This window comes from Pristis pectinata, chromosome 7 (genome assembly GCF_009764475.1).
Source record: "Pristis pectinata isolate sPriPec2 chromosome 7, sPriPec2.1.pri, whole genome shotgun sequence".
NCBI lineage: Eukaryota > Metazoa > Chordata > Chondrichthyes > Rhinopristiformes > Pristidae > Pristis > Pristis pectinata.
In genome coordinates, this window is record NC_067411.1 from 88,415,570 (window position 1) to 88,434,248 (window position 18,679).

General features: G+C 39.7%; 1 protein-coding gene across 4 annotated transcripts in view; it reads right to left on the minus strand.

Moving 5' to 3' along the window:
- Nucleotides 1–16,814, minus strand: part of fer (fer (fps/fes related) tyrosine kinase) — a 116,550-nt gene extending 99,736 nt beyond the window's left edge. Inside the window, exons 1-3 of one of the 4 annotated variants that reach the window (XM_052020108.1) lie at nt 16,610–16,814; nt 13,845–13,880; nt 10,824–10,903 (exon numbers count right to left, since the gene is read on the minus strand). The gene's annotated coding sequence lies outside the window, so the exon portion shown is untranslated. The remainder of the gene's footprint in view (nt 1–10,823; nt 10,904–13,844; nt 13,881–16,609) is intronic. The other 3 variants (XM_052020107.1, XM_052020109.1, XM_052020106.1) reach the window with 3 other exon arrangements.
- Nucleotides 16,815–18,679: the final 1,865 nt, after the last annotated feature.

Below are 18,679 nucleotides of genomic sequence, written 5' to 3' on the forward strand. Positions count from 1 at the left end.
TTTTTTTGTAGGATTTATTTTGTAATTTACAGTAATGTTATGTCTTTGTACTGTACTGCTGCCGCAAAACAACAAATTTCAAGTCATAAGACAGTGATAATAAATCTGATTCAACATCTCCGGCACGACTATCCTCAACACTGGTGCCCCACAAGGCTGCGTCCTCAGCCCCCGACTCTACTCCCGACACACTCATGACTGTGTGGCCAGATTCTCACTCAAACTCCATCTACAAGTTTGCAGATGACATCACCGTAGTGGGACGAATCTCAAATAATGATAAGTCTGTACAGGAAGGAGAGAGAGAGCCTAGTGGCATGGTGTCATGACAACAACCTTTCCCTCAATGTCAAGCAAAACAAAAGAGCTGGTCATTGACTTCAGGAAGCAGGGAGGTGCACACGGTCCTGTTTACATCAATGGTGCTAAGGTCAAGAGAGTTGAGAGATTCAAGTTCCTAGGAGTGAACATCACCAAGTAGCCTGCTCTGTTCCAACCACGTAGATGCCTCAGCCAAGAATGTGCACCAGCGCCTCTACTGCCTCAGGAGGCTAAAGAAATTTGGCATGTCCCCTTTGACCCTCACCTATTTTTAATCAATGCACCATAGAAAGCATCCTACCTGGATGCATCACGGCTTGGAATGGCAACTGCTCTGCCCATGACCCTAAGAACCTGCAGGGAGTTGTGGACACAACTCAGAAATCATGGAAACCAGCTTCCCCTCCATGGACTCTGTCGACGCTTCTCGCTGCCTCAGTAAAGCAGCCAACATAATCAAAGACCCCACCCACCCTGGATATTCTCTCTTCTCCTCCCCTCCCATCGGACAGAAGATACTAAAGCCCGAAAGCATGTACCATCAGACACAAGGACAACTTCTATCCCGCTGTTATAAGACTATTGAATGGTTCCCTGGTATGACAAGATGGACCCTTGACCTCACAATCTATCTTGTCATGGCCTTGCACCTTATTGTCTGCCTGCACTGCACTCTCTCTGTAACTATAACACTATATTCTGCATTCTGTTATTGCTTTTCCCTTGTACTACCTTGATATACTAATGTGATGTACAGATGATCTGTACGGATGGCAAGCAAAACAAAGTTGTTTTCCCTTGTACTACCTCAAGGCTCTGTAGTAATGAAATGATCTGTATGGATGGCATGCAAGACAAAGTTTTTCACTGTATCTCAGTACATGTGACAATAATAAACTAATTTAGTTTACCAAGTGTATGCTCCCATCTCTCATGAATGAGGACGTGGTGTGATTCATGACAACTTGAGGGTGAACACCACAGGATTCAACTTAAATAAGGGAAATTATAATTATATGAAGATTGAGTTGTCTATAGTGCACTGCACTGGGAAATTAAGCTAAGAGATGGGTCAGTGGGTGAACAGTGGCAGACATTTAAATCCATAACTGGCCCATAACACTCAGAAGGAATTTATCCCAATTAGAAAAGGGGGATTCTATGAGAATGAGGTACAATCTGTGGTTAACAAAGGAGATCAAGGATAAGGTGAAATTGAAAAATGGAGCATATAAAGTGGCAAGGATTGGTGGTGGGCCAGAGGACTGTGATGTTTTTAGGATCCAACAGCAAAAGACTAAAGAAAAGTTCGTAAGAATAGAGAAAACTGATTTTGAGGGAAAATTTCTGTGTAATATCAAAACAAACAGCACGAGTTTCTATGGATACATAAATAGGAAAAAGGCAACTATGGTAGGTGTGGGACCTCTAGAGAATGAGGCTGTGGAATTAATGACAGGAAACAAAGAAATGGCACATTGTTAGATCAATATTTTGTATCAGTCTTCACCATGGAGGATATTGCAAATATCCCTAAGATAACAGATAGGCTAATTTCACAGAGAGGAACTTGTAAACGTCCCAATCACAAGGAATAAAGTAGTAGAGAAACTCATATGGCCAAAGTGTGGGACCCAATGGCCTATACCCAAGGGCTTTAAAGGAAGTGGCTACAGAGATAGTGGACCCATTATTTAAAATTTTTCAAAACTCGCTAAATTCTGGGAGGGTACCACAAGATTGGAAAACAGCCAGTGTGACTCCCTTAGAGGAAGACAAAAGGCAGGGAACTACAGGCCAGTTAGTTTAACATCTATTGTTGGCAAGATGCTAGAGTCAATAATTAAACAGGAAATAACTCATCATTTATGAAAGCCGAATATAATCAAACCTGGCCAACATGGTGTTATGAAAGGTAAATCATGTTTAACAAATTTGAGGATGTAACATGGAGATTTGATAGAGGAAGACCTGTGGATGTAGTGTATTTAGATTTCTAAAAGACATTTAACATTGTGTCGCATAAGAGGCTGGTGTATAAATTAAGAGCTGAAGGTATTGAAGGAAGTATGTTAACATGGATTGAAAACTGGCTCTCACAGAGAAAACGAAGTTCAAAACACAATCTGCTGAAGGGATGTAACTAGGGATCGGTTCTTGGCCCTCAATTGTTTACTACTTGCATTAAATGACCAGGGAGGGAATGAAGTGCAAGGTTTCCAAGTTTCCCAAAGATACGAAAATGGTGGAAAGAGAAAAGAATTAAAATTTTTAGAATTTAAAACACTTAGGAATACCTTTCAGCCTTCAGTCATGAGAAGCTAGCACTTTAATTGCCCCCTTATTTGGGCCAGAATATTTGAGTGTCACTGCCAGAAAACGTAATTCATTATTAACAACTCCCTTGCATGGGTTCTGGCCCAATATATTTGCAGCAGGTTTAACTTGTTGCAACAACACAAATGCTACAAAGTTTAGTTATTAGAGAAATCAACAGATATGGTGGCAGTACAGCACTGAAGTAAAATGGGGCAGGCACAAAAGCTCCTTGCCGTTCCATGAAATACCTTTAAATTTATTGGGAAGCGGATGGTGAGTTCTTGTTTTATTAAGACAAGAGATATTTTCAGGATTTGACCAATTTTAGCCTAGTATAGTATTGGTTGAACAGATTATACAGAATGGTAAATGAACTGATTCTATTAATAAGCTATCACAAATAGATAATCTGCAAACAGCTTTTGTTTTAACAAACATGGCTCGCACTGCATTAATGAGATTAAACGAAAATATTGCATAGATATTTCAATAAGTGAATGTTCTTGGAATGTACTTGGTAAGCTGGTTAAGGTAGGAACATGGCTGTGATTTGGACTAGTTTCTAACTAAGTGACTATTACCAGAGTTTAGACCAGGGCTATGAATATTGTCAGGCTATTTGACATATGAAGCAGCACAACTAAACTTGCTCCTGTCCATAAGAAAGTCATACATAATCTATCTATCTAGGTTACATGGATAGCTTTCAGAGGCAAGAAATGCAGTGGATTTTTTTTCTTTTTAAAACTACTCTTTATTCAGGGAAATTATGAATGCAACATCCTTACTTGAAGGTACTTAGATTCATCTTCTTTGCCTTATCCAAAAAGCTTTCTATAAAAGATGAAAATGATGTTGGCTTTACATTTTCCACAGAACTTTCAGTGGAATTTGTAACACTGCTTAAAATAACTTGGGTGTTATTGTAAGACATCCTTCCAGTAATCTATAAACAATGACCTACAACTGTTAATTTATTGAAGCCTGATGTTCAGAATATTAAAACCAACCAGATGAGCATGTTTTGGAATTATTACAATTTACCTTTCAGAAACAAGATACTACTTGCATAACAAAATGCTTTACAATTGTGGTTTTATAATTGTTTTGTAGAAACCATTGTCCATTATTATTTAATGCCCACTTCACTTTTTTTCTTCTCTGTAGGCCATTCCATGCAAGCTGTTCTTCAGCAGAATTTCATTTTGATGAAGAACATACAAGTGGCAATTTTGATGTTTTGCCGATCAGGACATCCTGAGCTGGACCCTTTTTCTTTGTTTTAAAGGACATTCAAATGTCACTTTTTGCCATAAGATTTTTTGGAAACAAGTTCCTCCAACTCTCTCCCTGATTTATAAGCAAATAAACAAAGGCATCAATATACATCCAAACATCCAATTATGAATAGATCATCTATGAACTGACTCAGGGCCAATTGATTAAAGATGCAGCATAGTAGTGTGTGGAATTTTGTTTTGTATTTTAATAAGAACTGAAAGCTGGGCAAATCTGTTATTTGAAGTGGTTTCCATTTAAGTAACTATTCATGTGAATATTGTTGCTGCTCTGCCACTCCATTCCATCTTCGTCACCACAAATGAAGTTGGAAGTTCTCTCCTGTGAAAAATTACTGCAAAAATGAAATATGAGCACTCTTCTGAGGAAAAGGACCAAGCCATGCATGTCCTGATTGGCAATTCAATCATTCTTTTTCAACTGCATTCTCCCACCTTCTCGCTAAAACCCTTTTACCCATCAAGAACCTATCAATCTCTGCCTAAAATACATTCAATGACTTGGCCTGCATAGCCCTCTGTGGCAACAAATTGCACAGATTCACCACTGGCTGAAGAAATTCCTCCTTATCTCAGTTTCAAAGGGACGTCGCTTAATTCTAAGGATGGAAACATCCTCTCCATGTCCACTCTATCCAGGCCTTTCAGTATCCCCCCATCCTTCTGAACTCCATTGAGTACATGTCCAAAGACATCAAACGCTCCAATGTTTTAATAAAACATTAAAATCATCACCAGGAAGTTGGCTTACCCAGCTTTCCAAGTATACTCTTGAATAAAATCCCAAACACAAAGTGTTTGTCATTTCCTTGGTAACACATTTTATGTAACTATTTTATGCTTAATCTTTCCTTAACATAATGCCAAGATATTTTATCCCCCACAAAACGTGTCTACTGATTATCTATTAGTTACTGTTTATATACTAAATTAAAAGAGTCTTATTAAGTTTCAAGAAATAGCAGTAGGCCTAGGTTTAGGAGCATTTTGAACTCAGCAGTGGAGGACCAAGAAACTTACACAGAAAGGCAAGACAGAAGTGTAGTGAGGCAATAAACAAAAACAGACTGTCAGAGCTTTTTTGTTTAGGTACATAAAAAGGATAACACTTTGAGGGGCCCACATTTGCCCTCACGAGACAGAAATAGAAGAACTTGCAATGGGGAATAAAGAAATGGCAAATAATTAGACATTTACTCTGCATCTGTCTTCAAGGAAAACACACAAAACCTGCAAAATATACAAGGAAATCTAAAGGGTCTAATAAGAAGAAGTGAAAGATCTAAATATTAGTCAAAAGATATTACCAGAGAAAGTCCCAAATACCTGATGATCAACTTAGAGTTTTGAAAGAGGTTGCTTTAGAGACAATGGATGCTCTAGATATCATCTTCTAATTTCTTTAGGTTCTGAAATTGTCCTTGTGGATTTGGGTTTAACAAAGGTGGCCATGATATTTAAGAAAGGAGGGAGAGAAAACAGAGAATTACTGACCTATTGACCAAATGTCATTGGTAAAGTACTAGAATCTATAAAAAGGGATGTAATAACAGCATACCATGAAAATAATAATAGGACTAAGCAGAGTCAACACGTTTGTATGGAGGCAAAAACAAAAATCGCATCTGTCTAATCTCCTGGAGCTCTTTGAGAATGCGACTAATCGGATAGATAAGGGGAAACCAGTACAAAGTGACGTACTTAGATTTCTGGAATTCATTCTGTAAGGTCTTGCAGAAGAAGTTGGTTAGCAAAGTTAGAGCATGTGGAGTTGAGGGTAACATAGTGACATAGACTGAGAATTAGTTATTGGACAAAAGGCAAAGAGTTGCATCAAACAAATCCTTCTCAGATTGGCAGGCTGTAACGAGTGAGTACTGCAGGGATTGGTGCTTGGATCCCAGCAATTCATAACCTACAACAATGCTTCAGCTGTAGCTATGAAATGTCATATGTCCAAATTCCCTGAGATAAAAAAGTTAGACAGGATTGTAATTACAAAGGTGGGTATGACGAAGAAGCTTGAAGGGGATATGAGCCAGGAGAGTGAGTGGGAGAGAGAATGGCAGATGGAACATAAAATGGAAAAAAGTGATGTCATTCACTTTGATTCACATAAAAGCAGAATATTTATCAAATGGCAAGAGATTGGGTAGCGTTGATGTTCAAAGGGACCTGGGTGTGCTTGTACTGCAGGCCAATATTCAGCAAGTGACTGGGAAAGCAAATGATTTATTGGCCTTTCTCATTACAGGGTTTAATTATAGGACTAAGGAAGTCATTACAATTGTATAGGGACTCGATGTGACCACATCTGGAGTATTATACACAGTTTTGGTCTCCTTACTCAAGAAGGGATGTATTTGCCATAGAGGAAGTGCAGTGAAGATTCACTATCCTGGTTCCACATATGGGGAGTTTGGCGTATGAAGAGAGGTCATGTAAACAGTGACTGGAGTTTAGAAGAATGAAAGGAAATCTCATTGAAATTTACTATTCTTTTAAAAGGTCCTGACAGTCTTGCAGGGACTATGTTTCACCAACTGGGATAGGGCATTCAGGAAGGAGATGAGAAAAAAATACTTCAGTAAGAGGGTAGTTAAATCTTTGGAATTCTGACCTGGACCAGTGTGGAAACCAAGTCATTATTTTCATTCAAAATAGAGATCAATGGATTTTTTGGCATTAAGGCAATCAATAGATCTGGGGATAATGGCAGAAAATTGATACGGAGGTAGAAGATCTGCCATGATCTTGATGCAAAGTGAAGCAGTCTCAAAGGGCTGTATGGCCCACTCCTGCTCCTACTTCATATGACTGTTTATTGGCTCTGATCCTCAAAAGAGGTCTATATAAAAAAAAAATCACTTTTTTCCTTCCCACTCTCTTTTTGGGGCGCATCATTCACAACCATCAAGAAAAATAGAACAGCTTGCAATTCTTTTCTCATATGGAAACTGGGGCCTGAAGCACTTGAGCTCAGGCTCAAGGCTGCAGTCTCTATGTGATCCAGCTTCAGACTCAAGCTTGTTCTCAAGGGTTACTCATTTCATTTCCAGCTCTGCCATTTAATAAGCTCATTGCTGATCTGACTATAACCTCAACTCCACCTTTCAGACTATATGCAATAACCTTTCAGCCCTTGCAGTTTCGTTCTGGAAGTGCAAATTTTTTCGAACGTAATTTTATTCACTAAATAGGTTACATGATAACCCACTGTGGCCAGCCACGAACCTTGGCAAGTTAAGTTTTTTGTCATGTAATGAATGTACCACTTCTTTGAGATTAAGTACACACGTTAGCATTCTACACCTGATACTTGGGGATTAGATTACTGCTTTCCTATTCAGCAGTTCTTCAGTTTATAGTTCAAAAACCATTGTTCATCATGCCCTGATCCTGTCTTCCATCCCCACCAACTACTCCCAGATTTCATTGCACTTTCCCCACACAAGAGAAGATACAAAACCTTTTCTTTCACCTCTTCACTTCCCATCTCCCAGGGACCCAAACAGTTTTTCCCGAGTGAAACAGTGATAAACTTGCTCTTAATCTAGTGTACTGCATTGTCGTTCATACCATGGTCTTCTTCACACTGGATAAACCAATCACAAATTGGGTGACTGCTTTATGGAGTACCTGCATTCAGTCCGCAGGAATGACACTGAGATTCTGGTTGCCTGCCTCTTTAATTCCCTTCCCACTCTGACCAATCTGACTGTGGCCTCCTTACTTGTTACAGGAATTTTTCCTAGCAATAAATAATAACATTCTGTTAGCTTTCTTAATAACTTGCTGGACGTGGAAATGAGTTGTAATTACAACATCCACAAAACAGTGGTCTCATAACAGCCACATTCCACAGTAGAAACCACCCTCTGATGATTAAGTTTCATCCCTGGCCTGGAAAACATGGGCCACTTTCTACATCTCAGAAACAACTTCTGAGTGAACACAGAAATCAATGATAAAATTCACCATCATCTTGTGCACTGTATAACTGAGGAAAAGGGTGTCAAGGATCAAGACAGGCCCAGAATTCATGCCTACTGGGAACAGTGATACCTACCCACCTCACACCCCTGCAATTTGGACTATCTACACCAGGCCCCTCCAGCGACCAAGCTACTGGAGAGATACCACCACTTTGTCTCCACAAAGACCTCCAACATCTACTGCTAGGATAAGTCGAGCAATGCCAGTGCCTTCTCCTAGGCCAATATCCTGAACACTGAGGCACTATTTACATAGAATCAGCTCCTTTGCTATGTCAATTACATGCCCGAAAAATCCTCCCAAAATGGACAGTCTCTTCTGAGCTCAGCCATGGGAAGAAATCATCACGTAAATACAGGAAACAATTCAAAAATATCCTCACAGCCTCTTTGAGAAAAAAACCCACATTGTCAAGGACTCCTGAGAATCCTTGGCCCATAGCTGCTTCAGGTGGAGAAGGAGCATTTGGGATGGTGTGAACCTTAAGTCCATGGACTCAAAGGGGAAAGTTAAGAGCAATAAGCCTCTCAGAGCTTCTGATAGGAATTCATAGTTGTCTTTGAAAATGGGTTGCCAGCAGAACAATGCAGATGAAATTGAACTTGATGGGAAATGCGTACAAAGATGTTTACATTCAAGACTGACTGACACACTTTGGGCAACTGGCGTAGCAAAGAAAGGCTAGCACACAGTGCAAATGCAACTGGCTCAAATTCTGTAATTGGCAAACATAAAAAAGTACATTCACTTCAAGGAACTTAAACTGCTAATATGCTAATGTACTATTTCAACTAGAAGTTGATGTAGACAGATCACATTACTTTGACAAGAAGTTTGTTCCTCAAATCCAGTGACGTGATCAAAGGGCTTGCCAGAAAAGCCTATCTTATTAGTGGAACATGCCCCTACCCACCTTTATTCAAGATTTCTCTCATCAGAGATAACATTTTTGACAACATTTTGCTATCAAGTACATCTTCTGCCATCCAAAATATGAATCATGAATAACTTCATGACCAAAAAGGAATTAACGATATGGACTACTACAAAACAATCTTAATGAGGGAGACAATTTCAAGTTATGAAGCGGCCAAAGTGTGGAGCATAGCAAAACTCAACATGCAAAACCTTTTGAAAGGCAAGCAGTGAAAACAACTGGGATGAGGAAGAAATTTCATCAACATGCTAGCAAAAATAGTGTAGTAAATGAAGATTAAAATGCTGATGCAGAAAATATTGAAGAATGACTCAATATCAATTACCAGAAAAGCTTAATGAGCTGCTTTGTGACAATGAAACTGTGTCCAAGGTATGCAGGCAGATCACAGTATTGAGTGAAAGTGGAGGAGAAACACATGATTCTGCAACATTGCATTTCTCAATCCATCCCCTCATTTGATACGGTTGATGCATTAGCAGTAGCAAGATAAAGTATTCTTGAATGAAAACTATTTCAATGAATTTCACATAAAGAACAAACTAATTAATGAAACAAACAAACATCACTGTGTAGTTAAAAAAAACAAAGTCCAGTGCAACACCCTATGCCTTTTAATGGGTTTTGCTTTACTCTTGCCATTACTGCATTATCCACAGAGGGGCTCCTCTCCCTTCCCCTCAAATCAGCAGAATATGCTTATGCTAATACCCCTGCAAATTTTAAGGAACGGTACTGTTTAACAAAATAGAGAGTAGATTTTGCATAAACTTTTTGGTTTGATGTTTGGATGAGTAGTGACTGAGAGTGTTGCCTGCGTTTTCAGAGGAAATCAACAGTTGCACCAATTGTCAGCATTATCATTTGAACATAGACTCCACTTAAAACTTGAATTTAATAAAGTACAGCTTAAACTCACCGCAACCATACGAGTTAACGTTTGCCTAATTGTTCCCTATCGTGTTTTTGTGCAACATTTCCATTTGGAAAAGATGTATTTTGCCCCAGAAGTGGGTCCAGATGTACAAGTAACAGAATAGAAAATTTTAACACTGATCTATTGACCTACATCATATCATGACCATCAAAAATTCAAACATTCAAAAATCAGACCTGTAACCTCCTTAGTTATCCTGCTTAAAAAAGTATATTCTTTATTAAATTTAAGCTTTAAATATGGTCTAGGTTTAGATGGTAACGCTGATGGTTTCCTCTGTCAAAACAAAATGTGAAACACAAGCAACATCGAACCATAGAGATCATGCTGAATCTACTTTCGATATTAAGCAGTACTATTCCTTTCTTCCTGATCTAAAACAAATTAAATGATCTAATATTCAGAATTGCATGTTCAACATGTAATGTCAAAAAAATATTTAAAATGTCCAAATTCAGTGGGTTTAAACGCAACAGGAGGCTGCGCACGCCATCTGACACATTACAAGATAACCAATTTACAGTGTGTGAGGAATTTATTTCTCCTTGTGGTGTTGATAGAGGAAGTTCAGCTAAGACACGAAAATAAAACCTCTTCAAATGAACCCATGATTCGGAATGACCAGAGCATGTAGACAAGAGCTGATTCAAGAATTTAAGAAATAAAAATATGAAATTAGCATTCCAGCAAGGCTGCTTTGGCATGCACTAGGATCTTTGCTGAATACATTCATCAACTCAATGCTTTCAATGTTATCCACCTCAGTGTCCTAAAAATCATTTAATTGTTCTCTTGAAAATAGTAATCAAGTAAGCATTCACTGCCTAACTTGATAGAAAATTGAAAATTTATTGTCCTGACCAAAGATATTTCCTCTCATGTCAATGCTGTGCTTGCACCTTCACCTGAGGCTATGATCCCTAGTTCTCGAATGCCCTGCTGCCCTGCCAAAGAAAGTAGATTCTCAGCATCTGTCATCAAGCACTCTAAGAATTTAATTTTTCAATGTGATTACCTCTCAATCTTCTAAACTCCAGAGCATTTAGATCCATTCTTCTAATTTCTCAACCCAAACATCTTCAGCTGCTGTGTTGACTGCAACAATAAGGAGTGACAAGGAATTGAAGTGATATAAACATGAAGATGAGCATTTCATATTGGAAGGGTTGGTGGCAAAGGATCCAGTAGACCAAGAAGACCAGGAATGATGATGAGACAAGATTCTGTGGATCAGCAATGGGCTCGCAGAGTTTTAAATGGGTTGAAAATTATGGAAAATGGAGCACTGTGGGCCAACTGTCAAAAATAGAGATAACAAAGGCTTTCAGGAGGAGATGGGTCAAGTTACAGCCTGTGATGTAGGTAGATATTGTTAGTCTTTACAATGGACTGAATATAGGGTTGGAAGTTTAACGTCCAACAGCACATGACAGAGAAAAAGAGATCTTCTGCTCTAAGTAAGAGGTGAAGGATGATCCCAAAGTAATAAACAATTCTGGACTAGCACACACACCAAGAAGCTCCCTCAAAATCAAGATTCTGCCTCAACTTCTTAGTCCTTGGAAACATACACCATCTCCAATCTTCTTTTCCTTTTTTGTCTTGCCACCTCAGCAAGTCTATCTTCCGTCAGTTCACCATCCTCTTCTGACACATCTACTGTTGAAATTTCCAACAGGGCTTCTCTTCACACCCCTTGCACCTTTATCCTTGGAATCCTGCAAGAACCTACCTTCGGGCGTTTCTACATTCTGATGCACACTTCCTTTGGTACTATCAAAAACACAGGACAAGCTTTTGATGACAACTGGCTGTAATTTTTCCACCACCAAACCCTCTGCTATCTCTGATGTTAAATGGTTTGTGGAAATATCCAGTCTTGGATGAGTCACCATTTCATTCTGTTAAACATTACCATGATCAAAGCCACCAGCTTTATGCCCTAAATGAAATTCCATAATTGTCACTGATTCTGTCCCTATCATTGAAACATTGAGACATGATGGATATCTCAGTTGATAGTTGGGAAATAACAGTGACCCACAAGTTGAGATTCCAAATACAATAAGTTCTAAATATTTACAACTCATGTACTCAACCAATTTTTGCTGAAATCAGTGTCTATGCTTTTGTAACCACCAGACTTGACTGGCTGGACTTCGTAAATTTCAAGTCACCAAAACTCCATCAATATTTCCTTACTCACGACCACTTTCCTTGCTGACCTGCAGTGGTTCTTTAAATGCCTCTAATTCAAACTCAGCCTCACTCATTGTTATATCCTTCAGATCCAGATCCAACAAAATGAGTTCCCCTGCCACCCTTCACTGACTGTGCTGCCTCTACACTTGACTCCACCCATGCCAGCATTTGTCAGCATCCAAGGATGAAGGGTCTCAACCCGAAACATCAGCTGTCCATTTCCCTCCACCAATACTGCCTGACTCACTGAGTTTCTCCGCATTTTGTTTTTTGCTCGAGATTCCAGCGTCTGCAGTCTCATTTTTCCTAGGATGTTCTTCTATATGATGACACAATAAAAATTCCCTGGAGCATCACAAGCAAATTTTGAGAGGCGTAGATAGAGTATTTTTCCCCCAGGGTGGAAATGGTAAAGGCTAGAGTGCATAGCTTTAAGGTGAGAGGGGCAAGTTCAAAGGAGATTTACAAGGCAAGTTGTTTTTATCTTATATACATATGTGTCTATACATACACATACACACGCACACACACACACACACACACAGAGTGGTAGGTGCCTGGAACGCGCTGCCAAGGGAAGTGGAGGAAGCAGATAGGATAGTAACATTTAAGATGCAGTAGGAAAGGCACATGAACAGGCAGGGAACAGGGGAATACAGAACTTGTGCAGGCAGATGGGATTAGTTAGATTGGCATGGCAAGCACAGATATCATGGACTGAAATGCCTGTTCCTGTACATGTACATGTTCCTGTATATTCCCATACTGTTTTATGTTCTAAAAGTGAACTCTACCTTTTCCACACACCATGAAATCAGTGAAGGTTTGACAATTATCAAATAAATTTCCCCATAGTTCTGAAATATTTCCCAAGGCATCTATTTACATTTCCCCCCACTCACTGGATCTTGATGTCAAAACCAGTATTTATTACTGGCTCTAAATTCCTTTCAACCGAGTTGTTTGCAAGGTAATGTGTCAACCACACTGCTGTAGATCATGTGAACTAGACCCAGTAAATATGGCAGTTTTCCTTCCCCAGAGGTTATCAGCAGTCCAGATGGATTTTTAAGGCAATCCAAGAATTTAATGGTCTTCATCACTGATATCAGCTTTTTATTACAGATACATGTAACTGGGTAGTTCAAAGTATGGTGAGAGTTGAACTTGTGTCACTGGATCATTTGTCAATGCCATATTAATCATCATGAAAATTTGGTTGCATTTTCAAATCAGAGGATATAAAAAATTACTGGAAAGTGCATTTCAGTGCACATCTTCAATTAATTAATCACAGAAATCTTGTAAAACCAAAAGCAAAATATTGCACATAAATAAAAAATAGACAATGCTGGAAATACCCAGCTCAGGTTATGAATGGTCATCAACCCGAATTGTTCTCCGTGTTTTTCCTCTCTCCACAAACACTGCCTGACTTGAGTATTTCCAGCAATTTTTTCCTTTCCCCTACTCCGTCCCCCGCCCCCCAAGACCAATCCTTTGGAAAACGCTTTCACAATACAAATTCTTGAATGTTTCCACCAATAATATACAGTTATTATTTTGTAATCAATAATCAGAAATGATGATGGAAAGGGTATTGAGGGCACAATAAAATATTTCTATTGAGTGTAAACTTGCCATAGAAATTCATGATATAAAGCAGCCCAATTACCTTGAAGGTAAATTTTTAACAACGTCAATTCAAACAACGCAAATTACTGTTTTAGAATATTCGAAAGCAACCAAGATAGGATTTGTGGAAGGGAAGGACAAAAATTAACAAAATGATCAAATCCTAACATTCTATCCCATACTAAATATAGTCACTCACCACCTGTGATAGTTGATCTTCAGTGACAATACATACCTACAATAGAAAAAGTTCTCATTCTTCATTGTCTTTCATCATCACTATAAAATTCATTAACCCTAAAACCCACACCCAAATTACTGATTTCTCCACCTGTGGCTTTTTTGCCCAAAACATATTCTCCATCCCCAGTATTGGTGGATGAGATTTCATCTATAAACACTCTGTGCTTTGTAATAACCCCCATGGATCTTTCATGTCTCTCCTATACAGTAAAGTTCAACTCTAAGCCTCTAGTGAGCCCATCCAAATGTCTATCATTCAATTTCAATTCTTTCCCCCCACACACCCTTGAAATGCTTTGGGATGCTTTGCTATGTTAAAAATATAACAACTTCAAAGTCCCATCATTGCAGATCAATGCAAAATAATTCAAAAAGATGGAAAGATGGGCAGAGCAATGGCAGATGGAACTTAGTTCTGACTAGAGCGAGGCGATGCATTTTGGGGAGACAAATAGGGGTAAAACATATACAGCAAATGGTAGGGCATCAAGGAATGTGGAAGAACAGAAAGACCTGGACGTACAAGTCCAAAGTTCCCTGAAAGTGGCAACACAGGTTGACGGAGTGGTGAAGAGGGCACATGACATGCTTGCCCTCATAGGTTGGGGCATAGAATTGTAATAGTTGGGACCTTGTGTTGCAACTTTACAAAACACTGGTTAAGCTACTCTTGGGAGTATTGTATTCAAGTTCTAGTTGGCAAAATATACAAGAATGTGATTGTGTTGGGAAGAGTGCAGACAAGATTCACCAGGATGTTGCCTGGATTGGGAGTTCAGTTATGGAGAGAGAATGGATAGGCTGGGCTCGTTTTCCATGCAATGAAGGAGGCCAAAGTGACCTGATAGAAATATAGAAGATTACAACAATACATATGGTGTATAGTCAAAATCTTTTCTCGTGATGGGGATGTCCAAAGCAAGAGGAGAAAGAGAAACAAAGGACTGGAGATGCTGGAACCTAGATGAAAAACACTGATGCTGAAGGAACTCAGCAGGCCAGGCTGCATCCATGGAGAAAAGCAGGCGGTCAACATTTTGGGACAGGACTGAAGATAGGAAAAGGGGAAGCCCAATATATAAGAGGGTAAAGCAGAACAGTAATAGGTGGACAAAAGAGGGGAGGTGGGGTGGGCAGAGGGAGGTGATAGGTAGATGCAGGTAAGAGATAGTGATAGGCAGATGCGGGGAAGGGGAGAGCAGATCCACCGGGGGATGGGTGAAAGGTAAGAAGAGAGGAAAAAAAAGGCATAGGAAAGGGAAGAAGAGAAGCATCGGGGGGGGGGGGGGGGTAGGGAGGTTTGTGGGGAAGGGGAAGGGGATGGGGATTACCTAAAGTGGGAGAATTCCACTTTATCCCTTTATCCCAAGCGGTGAGAGAAAGGAATTTTTAAAAGGATCTGAGGGTTAGTTTCTTTTTAAAAAAACTCAGTTGTTGATATCTGGAATTTGCTACCAGAGGAGGTGGTGAAATCAGATACATTTACTCAGTTTAAGAGGTGTTTTGACAGACACTTAAAAAGGCAAGGGACAGAAGAATACAGTCCTAATGCGGGCAAATGGGATTACTGTAGATGGTCAAAAAGGTCAGCATCCATGTAGTGGGCTGAAGGGGTCATTTCTGCGCTGTACAACTCTATGAAGAGCTGCATTTTAATGTTGCAGAGACTGCGATAGAATCTTTGATATTATACTATTAATAGTTAAACTGCAAAAGTTACAGCAGTTTGAGAATTGGTTGGGTACAAGGATTAGGAAATATAAGAAGGCAGCACTACTTCACCACCACAACCTGGTATACACAATTAAAACAGTCAGATTAACACTGTAATTTAGAATGAGAATGCTGACAACAGGCAATTCTTGTTTCAGGTATGTAATCTTAAAATAATATGTATTTGAAATTTGCAAGTTCTCTTTCAAACTTTGCACATCACATCTACTTTCAGCAATTGACATCTCAGTAGTACAAGAGAAAAAGATATCGAAGTTATTTGAAAACGAAATATCCCCGATCCATTGTTAAAATACTCCATTTATAGCTACTGGGTACAAAGTCAATTCGACTTTCTGAACAATTCCCTTGGAGCAGAAATGGCATTTCTTTTTCAATAAAACTTTTTAAAAGCGGCAAACATATTTATATTATCTTTTATTTTTGTGTTAACTACTTTGCTCCTACGGAAAAAAATAAACAGTCAAATAATGTAAACAACTGTTAAGAACGTTTTATTTGCCGGATATTCTATAACATTATTAATTGATTTTCTGCTCACATGTCCATCTGCTCAAAAAATGGACTGAAAGCCTACAGTGGAAGACGATTTGCGCCTTATCGAAATTATGCGAGTAAAAAACAGGCACGAAGCTGCAGGTTGCGATTACAAATAAACAGGCAGAAGTCAATCGCTGTCATGACAAATAACCGATGGTGGTACAATACATGATATTTTAACGAAAATTCAAAGGACTGAGACGTTAAGCTGTTCCTCTCTCCAGAGATGCTGCCTATCCCGAATTTTCTCCATTATTTCCTGTTTTCATTTCGATGCCTGGATGGAGGAAGCGGGCAAGAGTTATGGGCGGAGAGGGGCTCGACAGCTCCCTGACAGGCAGCCCTGGGGCTGGAGGTGCGCCGGGGGTCGCGCCTGGGCTAGGGGGCTGTGATTGCATTGAATCGCCGGGCTCTTGTCGTTCAGCACACAAACCGAGATTTGCCTACCTCGTCAGCAACAGCGCGAAGGGGGAGATATCGCCCACCGGAGTAACTGAATAAACCATGGATTGGACCCGGGACCGGAAACATTGATTAACACGCTCAAACCGATCCACTTCTTAACTTTTAATCATCGCCCGTCGAGGTCAGCCGTTCCCAGGCAGCGCGCAGGCGCAGTGTCGCACAAGGGAGGCTGCTGGGGGATGAGGGCAGAGTTCCGAGCAGGCTCGCTCTCGGAACTGAGCATGCGCCGAGTCCGCCGCCAACGCTGCTGCGCATGCTCGCCGGGCGTCGAGTGTCGTGGATCCGGCGGTTCGTTGGGAGAGTCCCGTCGCTGCCTTTCTTTCTTTAATTCTTTTTTTTGTTGTTGTGTTTTTTTGGCGCAGTCTTAACACATGCTTAATGTCAGCTGTGTTGCTTTTCAGATGAAGCGTGTCAAAAAGCAGTGCGTTCCACACTGTGCCTGCCACTCCCTTCAACATTCGCCGTGGATACGGCGACCACGGGCTTGTGATTGGAACATGCGCGTTAGGAAGCAGGGAATTCCTCACTAGACTTAAAACATGGGAAGAGGAGCAACATACCATCCATCCTTAAGAAAAAGATTATATGGCCTAATTCTGCTCCTATGTATTATGGTCTTATTGCAATACAATAGTTTCAGCCTATCTACCAACATTGGTATTGGTACTGGTAACCGAACCTTTTTCTGAGTTAATTACACTTATCTGCACATTGAACCAGTGAGACGACAGGCAAATCCAAAATAGTAAGAAAGATAAAATATCCTTCCGTGTCATTGTAACATTCAATCTGAAACAACCTGTCAGCACACTTATTGGGATTTTATTAAGTCATAGTTTTTTTTAATGCTTTTCCTGTGTTTTTAAATCATGACTAACATGTTCTCGAATCACCAATGTGTTGGTAAAGGTGATAGGTAAAATAATTCGAATCATTAACAGCAAATGTGCCTGTATAAAAGTAATCTGGGAAAAAAAAAGACTAACATTGATTTTAAGAGATTATATCTGTTGTTGCCTTTAGGTGTTTTGAGGAAGTGATCATCCAGGTGGTGCAAAATACGTTAAAAGCTTTGTAGATTTCCCAGCAAAACATTAAACCTTCCTCCCAACCCTTGTACTCTCAAAAACCTTTGTGAGATTGATCAGGAGCAATGGGATTGGAATGAGACTTGTGAAGAAGCCTTGCTGAGACTGTAACAAAGTACTGTTTAGATTAAAAGTGAATCCAAAAAAGGCAGAGAAAGGTCAGGATAAAACCTGGAACTGGATAAAGGAAAATGAATTGGATCAATGAGAGAAAACTTAAATCAGTGATAAATAGGTGATAGGATCATAAACTGGCAATAAGAGCAAGCAATGATACACAGAAATGGACAAATGGATAAAGACAACGTTGGATCTTAAGTATTGCAGAAAAGTTGTCAGAAAATTTTTATGGTACTGAAATAGCTGAAGGAGATTGGAATGTGGATAAGTAATCTTCTGTGTTGCTGTCATATTTGCCTCCACTACCATTTCTGGCAGCACATTCCAGGCACCTACTATTCTATTGTGAAAAAAAAATTGCCCCTTACATCTCCTTTGAACTTGCCCCCTTTCATTTTAAATGCATTCCTTCTAGTATTAGACATTTCAACCCTGGGGAGAAAGGTCCTGACTGTCTACCCTATCTATGCCTCTCATAATCTTATAAACTGCTATGAGGTCTTCCCTCGGTCTCCACCACACCAGAGAAAACAACCCAAGTTTGTCTAACCTCTCCCCATATCAAATGCCCTCTAATTCAGCTAGAATCCTGGTAAACCTCATCTGCACCTTCTCCAAAGCCTCCACATCCTTCCTGTAATAGGGTGACCAGAATTGAATGCAATATTCCAGATGTGGCCGAACTAGAGTTTTATAAAGCTGCAATATAACTTCCCAACTTTTGAACTCAATGCCTAATAAAGGCAAGCATGCCATATGCTGTCTTTACTGCGCTATCAAACTGTGCAGCCACTTTCAGGAAGCAATGAACTTGGACCCCAAGATCCCTTTGTACATCAACACT